The sequence below is a fragment of the Myotis davidii genome, unplaced genomic scaffold, assembly GCF_000327345.1.
Source record: "Myotis davidii unplaced genomic scaffold, ASM32734v1 scaffold67, whole genome shotgun sequence".
NCBI lineage: Eukaryota > Metazoa > Chordata > Mammalia > Chiroptera > Vespertilionidae > Myotis > Myotis davidii.
The window spans coordinates 715,236-723,542 of record NW_006298521.1 but is presented as its reverse complement, the minus strand read 5'-3'; the positions used below and the strand labels follow the sequence as shown (position 1 = coordinate 723,542).

The following is an 8,307-nucleotide window of genomic DNA, read 5'->3' as shown; positions in this document are numbered from 1 at the left end:
TGTGGGGCCAGGCCCTGCGGGAAGGAGGCTGGGGCTGGAGTGGGGGGCCGCGCGGAGGGGGGCGGGCCGGAGGGGCGCAGACCTTGGCTGCAAGGGGAAGCTGTGGGGCTCTGCTCTGCTGTCATCACCGCACAGAACTGTTTCCCAAGTTACCGAGCTCCCTCTGTCCTCACGTCCTTCCTCACGTCCTTCCTCCAGCGGCTGCAAGCACCCACCTCCCCCCTTTCTGAGGGTCAATAACTTGAGGTGATCAGCACACGGTTGCCCCTGCAGAATGCTGGTGCCCAGGCCCCCTCCAGGAGGGAACCCGCTTGGGGGGCCTCTCCCTGCGAGGCCGGCACGTCCTGGCTGATGGGAGACGGAGGTTTTTCAGGCCATTTTGGTAACCCGCTCGCCTTCTGTATGGAGCCCACAGAGAGGGGCCGCCGGGTTCCCCGGGACCCCAAGCAGCAGGGCGGCTCCGAGCGCCTGCCCGCTTGGCCGGGCAGCCCGGTGCAGGGTGCTGGCTGGGCGGGAAGGGCGCTGGCCCCGGGCCCTGGTGACCCCTCCGCTCAGGTGAGGCGGCTTTGTGGGGAGGCCCCGCAGGCCCCGCGGGAGCTGTGTCTGCGATTTCACACCGGAGGTCCATTCTTCCCGGCAGCGGGAGGGGGTGGTCAGGATGCACCTGGCAGGGAAGGGTGGACGCCTCGGATGACCGAAGCCGGCTGTGGGGGAGGGAGGTCACAGGAGCTGGCCGCGCTCCGCGTTCTGGGGCCCAGATTTCAATGAGGCTCTGTTTTTCTTGGGAACTGCTCTTACCTATAAAATACGCCTATGTGTGAGGGAGCGCGGAGAGGGGGGTGGTGATGTTTTTCTTTAAAAAAAGCAAATATAAAAAATAACAGTGCTGTGTGCGCCTGCGGCGGCTGGAGGCCCCAGGGCTGTGCAATCTTGGCCAAGTCACTACTCCATGCCCGCGCCCCCTCTCCCTGGTCTTTAGGAAGGAATGCACTTACGGTGACAGGCTGTTCCATCTTCGTCTCAGGCTGTGGGATCGGGGGAGGGGCGGGCGGGGGAGAAGCCCTCAGTGCACGCTCAGGGTGTCTCCTGACAGCCAGGACCCCCCCTGCCCCCGCGGCTGTTTTCTGACTCACTCAGCAACTCCTGGGGTACCTGGCACCTCCTGGACACGTGGGGTGTTTTTTGCTGAGCTGCACTGTGTCGAAACCCCTGCAGGGGCTGTGAGGAGGGCGTGGGCCGCGCCCGGTGAGAAACTGGGGAGGATAGAGGCCCCAGGCCTCTGAACAAGACAACAAGATGGCCTCTCATGAGGGATCTTGGATTTGAGGGTTTGGAGGCCGTCCCCGCCCGCCTCCTGTATGCCAGAGCGCCCCGCGTCCCAGGCCGGACTCTGTGCAGCGGGCCCAGCTGGCGGGGGTCAGGATCTGTGGGGCCCAAACCCCAGCCCAGGGCACCCCACTGGTTGTCCCTCCCGAGGGAGCAGGGAGCGGAGCTGCGGGGTGGAGAGGCCTCAGCCCCTGGCCTCAGTCCCCTCTGGCCTGGCTGCTTTTGTCCTAATGATGGGGGATGAGGTCAGTGTTGGCCACGCAGCAAACACCATTTTTTTGTCCTGCGGGGAATGGTCTGCTCTATCCGAGAACGGATCTTGTTATCGCCAGCAGGTCCCCTGTTTGCTGGCTTGGGGCGTTTGCATCTGTGGGATGAAAAAGGGGGTGACCCCAAGAGCACAGGTAGGGCCTGCCCTGCACCTGGCTTGGGGCTCCCCAGCACCTCAAGTCGGCCCCACACCAGAACACCAGAAGGGCAGCAAAAACTTTTATTTCCACACACACACACACACACACACAGGCACATGTGTACACACACAGCCACACATGTGTACACACACAGCACACAGGTGTGCATGCACACGCATGTGCACACACTTATATTTTCAAGCGCGCGCACACACACACACACACACACCCCGGGATGTCTCTCGTGTTGCTAACATTTAATGTTCCAATATTAAAGTTGGAGGCACCGAGGGGCTGTCTTGAAAGGCTCATTCAGCCCGTCTGCCTCGAGCGGTTTTATTTATGTCTTCTTGTCACGCACGTCAAAGGGCCCTGTGTTTCTCGCAGACTGTTCGGGCGGCTGAGTGTTTTGCTTTTTGGCTACAGCTGGTTAATTTTTCCGAGTTTGTAGATCCAGGTGTGCGCCGCGAAGTTTTTTCCCAGCATGAGGAGCTCCCCAGTGAGGCTTAGAGGCCTCCTAGAAATTTCCGGCGTCCTACGTGCAAGAGACGGCTAATTTCAGAGAAGTTATGAGTGTGGGGGACAGAGGCGCCGGTTTCTGTGTCCACAGCCTCCCCCTGGACGAGGGGGCTGGGCAGGGCCGCCCTGGAGCCGGATATTTAGAAGGCAGAGTTGAAAAACTGGTTACCAGATAAGATATCAGCAAAAGCACAAACGCTTGATGATAGTTTAAAAAATTCCTGCCTGTGAGCATCCTCCCAGCGAGCCCAGGAGGGAAAGTGCCGGCCAAGTTGCTCGGGGGTTTTGAAAAACATTTTTAAAAAATACATGCTCATCCTGTTTTTATTTTCTGCTCATTAGATTACTTCTTATTTTCAGAGTTCGTGGCACCTCTCGTCAGATTGTTTAGATTATCATCGTCTTTTGGTTGGGAAAAAAAAAACACCCACAAAACTTCAAGTTTTTTCACAATTAGGAATTACACCAAAAGTTGCTCTATGCACAGCAAGGAGCAAGACAGAACAAAAGCACTGCTTTCTTTTTTAGTATTTTTTTTTTTGCAGCCATTAATAGGATCTTGTCTCGCAGCCATAAATTTAGTTAAGACATTCTTCACTTTTTGTGGAAAGGGAATGTATGAAAAATCTGACCTTAACCTTCCCTTTTTGTTAGCGACCTAAAAGCCGCGCTGTTTAGACCGAGTCTGGAAAATGAAACTCATTATGTAGAAAGCAAAGTACTTACCTGTGCTGTCTGGAAATTGTATTAGATTAAAAAAAATAAAATGGGAGTATTTAAATAAATAAGACCAGCATGGTCAAATTTCAAACAACTGAGCCTCGGCGCCCCCATCCCTCATTCCGCATGTGTCCGTCCCGCAGGCAGCCGAGGCCGCCGCAATCATTCCAGAGAAGTGATCTGTGAAGCCTGGGTTTTTTTTAAAGTTCTTGCTGTCCCTTGCAATTTAACAATGCACCGTTTGAGTTTCAACTCTGGGTTTATTTTCTTTCCTGGCCCCCCCCCCCCCGCTTTTTTTTCTCCTAAAGGGCTCAAACTTTACCTAGATCGCCGAGGAGCCGAGCGGCTAAGAAAGGATCCTAAAATCCTCATTCCATTTGTGGGGAAGGGGGGAAAAAATGTAACTGACTTTCAGGAGCCTTTCAGCATTGTTTAAAAATTTTTAAATAAACATTTGACAGTTTTTAAAGTTTAAAATTGCTTTAAGTTTTTAATAGCTAAATTCTCCTTAGATGTGATTTAAAAAGCATATGTGGTCATTAAAATAACGACTCTTTCAGACCCCTATAAAGGATTAATAAGATCTAAAAATACTTCAAATAAATCAAGGCTTTCGGCTGCGAGAGGAAGGCATTCCTTAGACATTTGGGGAGTGAAATTCCTTTCACATTTTCTGATGTCCTTTCACTTTTGTGGAAATCCGTACCTTCTCCCAGAAACAAACTCCGCACTCTAACTTATCTTTAATTGCTCATAAAAATTGGCTGTAAGTGGCACAATGAATTCTTTAGAAGAATGTTAATTTCCCAATTTGTGATGACTCCATTTTAGAAATTGCAGGACTGGGAGACTAACATAAATCCAGCGCCCACTTCTCTTTGAAAGGTAACTTTGAGTTTTCAAACGTGCTTTTTGCTCTCTCCGGCACAAATCGGAGGCGCTGGTGTGGCCTTTGAGATGCAGGCGCTTGTGTACCTGAGGCCGGGCCGGCCCGCACCCCTAATTCCTGTTTTCTGGTCTGTGCCGTTGCCGCGTTGGAATGCAGATATTAATTGCAGCTCCTCATCTGCTAGGGAGGATTTTCACACTGGCATCTGTGTTTCATCTACGGCCTGTTCCCACACTTATACATGGGTATGATTGAACACACATTTATGGAGACTCCTAGTTGTTTTATGTTCTTTTATTTGAAAAATAATAATTAACTTAGGAATGCTTCCAGGGTTGTGAGACCTTTTTATATACACACGTAGGTAACACATCGTGGAAAGCGAACGCGTGGACGTTCCAAGGTGTGTGAAAGACGATGGAACAGCTGCTCGCGGAAGGTTTCTAAACAAACACGGGCGCGCGGGTGCGGAGTGGCCGCTGTCAGTCGCGGGAGCGGAGGACGTGCGGCTGATCGCTGTCAGCTGCGGGCCCGCAAAGTCTGTTCTTTAGATATTTTTTTTTTAGATGAAAGGACACCCAGAAACGGCCTGGGGCGCGGGGGGGGCGCGGGGGGGCTGCCGAGGCAGAGCCCCGCTCTGCGCTGTACCCCCCAAACATGCTCTCTCCACGGCCGGGGCTTCGTTTCTGAGGCTGGTTGTCACGCCAAGTTTGACATAAAACTGAGTGAGCGAAAGCAAAAGGTTTTGAAAATTGCTTCATTATGCTCAGAAGGAAAGACCCTTCCAACGGCGCGCTCACCTCTCCTTCCTCGGAGACCGTGCGCAGGCCGGGCAGGGCGCGCGCTCCCGGTTTTGCTTCTAGCTAAACTAGCAGGCGCCCGCCGCCGCCTCCGCGGAAAACGCCCGCCCCCGGCCATCCGTGGGGCCATCGGTGCTCCTCGGCGTGTGTGCAAATCACTGGGAGTCAGCATGAAGCCTCCACCCGCGGGACAAGTCATCACAAAGCCGGCCGCTGGGAAGGGAACCCCGGCCTGCAAAGGACTCAGACAAAGACGGGAGAGCAGAATCCCGCGGCCGGGGTGCTCTCTCCGCGGCACCCCAGGCTCCTCCAGAGGACACGGGGGTCACGGAGGAAGCGGCGTCTTGCCCAGAGGCCGCGGCCCGCTCCCGGCCTGGAGTGGACGGGGCCGGCCGGAAAGTCCGCATTTTTCTGGGCTGTGCGGGCTGCATGTTCTAAACCCCAGTGACGAATGTAAGTTTCCACTGACACTCGCCCCGCCGCCTGAATTAGATTAAAGGCATCTGTGCGCTGGCTCCGAGGACGCCGCGGACACAGAAAACATTCAACTGGTGAGCATCCCGGCCGGGCGCGGGGAGAAGGGAAACTGGACTGAGCGCGGGACCTGCCCGGGCTGAGCCGGGACCCTGGGGCAGGAAGTCGCCGCTGCATTCCCGACAGACAGATCTTGGGAGAAATCAGGAAAAAATAACCGTATGAGGCCGATCCTATAAACATCCTGGTCTGGCGAGAGCTCCGTGTGGCTGAGTGTTCACATATCTGACCTCGGGTCCGCGTAGGCCACGGGCCGGGGGCTCCGCGGGAAACCGGCCGTCATAACACAGAACACTTGTCGGCAAAGCAAATATTCGCCTTCTCCTCTCAGACCATTACCTCGAATCATGTGGGATGATAGTGAGTTAGGAAAAGACTTTAAAAACCAACCCGAACCGCCCCCAACAGCATCACCCAAGTGCTGGTGTTTGATTTCCGAGTTTGCAGCCACGTTCTCTCTCAGTCCACGCCAGGTAAGAGGGGTTTTTAAAAAGAGTGTGTGTTCGTGACTATTGCTCTGACTCACCCAGTTCCTTGTTTTACCAAATAATAATTGGGAGGAGAGAAACAGCATTAAGTTAACTTACGACTGTGTAAGCGTGAGGGGAAAAAATGAGCTAATAAAAAGGTTAGCTGGCGGCCTGATTATACCATGATTTCAGGTGAAAATTACCAAGCTAATATCCTGGCATCTAGTCGCTGCCTTCTGTAATGACACAGTTGTCAGATGTGTATTTGTACCCACGGAGCAAAAGTTGGAAGTGGCATAATGGAAGATAATCTCTTTTTCTTTGTGGCTTTTTTAATTCAATGTTTTAATCCACCCATTTAATCACAAAACATATATCACATTAGTTATAATATTTCGAGTGCTTAGCAAAGTGATTATAAATAGATTACAGTGTGGTTGTTGGATGCGGAGTGTGTGTGTGTGCGCACGCACGTGCTATGTAGCATTTCTCGGCTCTGCGTTTGGGGATGGTTTTACGTGAGAATAGGAACCATATATTTATTTTGCAAAATCCCCATTCAGTTGTTACCCAGCTTGCTCATTATTTCAGAAAAACAAGATTTGGTATTAAAAGGGCCGGCACCTACGATGTTTTCACTTCTGCGTTCAGTCTAGTCCCGTGGTGGGCAAACTGCGGCTTGGGAGCCACAGGCGGCTCTTTGGCCCCTTGAGTGTGGCTCTTCCTAAGCCTTAGGAGTCCCCTAATTAAGTTAATCACAATGTACCTACCTATATAGTTTAAGTTTAAAAAATTTGGCTCTCAAAAGAAATTTCAATTGTTGTCCTGTTGGTGTTTGGCTCTGTTGACTAATGAGTTTAACGACCACCGGAAACTTTTTTTTTTTTTTTGGTGGCTCTGCAGCCCCCAAGTTGCTGAACCACAAATGTCTTTAATCTGTTTTTTTTAAAGTAGTTGAACCATCCAGGAGAACGGTGGGGCAGAGGGGGTTTATAAGGGTGTCAGGGTGGGGCTCTTCCTTGTGTGGCTGGCACAGGAGGGGACACACCGGGACTTGTGGCTGTGGAACTGCCCGACACACTGGTCTCATGGGGACGCGTTTCCTTACTGCACACACCCGTGTCCAGCGGGGGCTTAGGGCAGCGAAGACGATGATAAAGGCCTGGGTCGGACAAGAGAGGTCATGCGTCCCTGCATTCCGAGTCTGGGTTGCCGGAGCCGGAGCCGGCCTTTTCGGAGGAAGGGGCGCAGGATGCCTGCACTTCCAGCTCCGGACCCTGGCCCTGGACTGGGCGCCAGAGATCCCTCCATCCTCCGCAGGAGGAGGGGCGCACACCCCTCGGGGGAAGTCGCGGGCTCTGCTGGTTGTCAGCAGCGTGGAAAGTGAAAGTCGGTCAGGATTTCAATGAAAAGATGAACTGGGAAACGTCTCTGTTCCATTTTCTAAGGCTGCATATCCTCTCAGGAAAAAGAAAAAATCCATCCCTGGAAAGAAGAGGCTACAGTGCGATTCTCACCCGGGAAGCAGCCTCAGGAGGCTTCTGCATGAGGCCTGGTGTCCCCCTCCTCCCTCCCTCCCCCAGCGCGTGTGTGTCACAGAGTGGGGACGGCACAACTCAAGGCCAAGGCCGTGGGGGTCTAGGGAGCCACCAAGGTGGTCAGTGGGCAGCAGAGGTCCTTGGGGAGCCGCTCCAGCGGCCCCCGCCCAGCCTTGGCCAGGGCGGCCTGTTCCCCCTTTCCTGGGCAGTCCAACCCAACCTGGATGGGGTTTCCTGGGAGGAGGGCACGCGAGGAACTTTTGAATTTACCAATAGCATAAAAAGTATATATATATTTATGACAGCAGGCAAGTTTCCATTGGTTCACAGAAATGGCGAGATGTGACGTCAAGGGGACACTGTAGTGAGAATGCCAAGGCCGGTCGGGGCGGGGGGGGGACAGGCAGAGCCATTGGGATGGGGCCCAGGAGGCCTCCCTTCTTCGGGGCAGTCTACATGGGTGCTTGAGGACAGCCAGGCCCACCTGGCTCTGAGCGGGCAGCCCTGGCAGGAAGATGGGGTTATGAGCACAGTGACCCCTGTCAGAATCTTCTAGTGCCATAAGCTCAAGCTGACCCCTCTGGGGGTGGGGGGACCCTCAGGCGCCCCCCCCCCCCAGAGCCGGCAACAAAAGCTGCTGTGGCCTCGCAGGCACTCTGACCCTGCCTGGACCCTGGAGCCCGGCCAGGAGCGACCCCCTGCAGGGGCGGGAAGGACCCCGGGCAGCAGCGCAGTTCTAAGCTCGGAGAGCAAGGCTTCGGCCTGTAACTTCTCCCGCAGCTTCTGCGCCCTGGGCCCGGGGAGCAGGAAGTTGTTTCTGTGGGGAAGGAAGAGAGCAAGCTCGGAGCTGGGCAGCGGCTCGGGCACGGTGCCCACGCCCATCCCACGCCTCCCCGGGCACTGTGAGGATTCTCTCACCTCTGCCAGGCACGTTTGACACCCCCTCCATCTCTGGGCACAGGGCGCTTCTCCCCTCCACTTCACCAGACCCCGAGCGCCCCACCCCCTACCCCGCTGCGCAAGGCGCCCCTCGCTCCGCCAGGCCCGCGGCGGTGTCTCGGAAGACCCCATGGAGTCCCACTGGCACCGCCTTGCCCTAGA

General features: G+C 54.5%; 1 protein-coding gene and 1 long non-coding RNA gene across 2 annotated transcripts in view; one reads left to right on the top strand and one right to left on the bottom strand.

Annotated features, from left to right (window-relative positions):
• Positions 1-5,658: 5,658 nt before the first annotated feature.
• The window catches only part of LOC107184734, a 23,695-nt gene continuing 21,046 nt past the window's right edge, over positions 5,659-8,307 (top strand). The window contains exon 1 of the transcript XR_001515630.1: positions 5,659-5,671. The gene's annotated coding sequence lies outside the window, so the exon portion shown is untranslated. The remainder of the gene's footprint in view (positions 5,672-8,307) is intronic.
• Positions 7,480-8,307, bottom strand: part of LOC107184735 — a 5,202-nt gene continuing 4,374 nt past the window's right edge. The window contains exons 3-4 of the long non-coding RNA XR_001515633.1: positions 8,125-8,302; positions 7,480-8,023 (exon numbers count right to left, since the gene is read on the bottom strand). This is a non-coding gene — a long non-coding RNA (uncharacterized LOC107184735). The remainder of the gene's footprint in view (positions 8,024-8,124; positions 8,303-8,307) is intronic.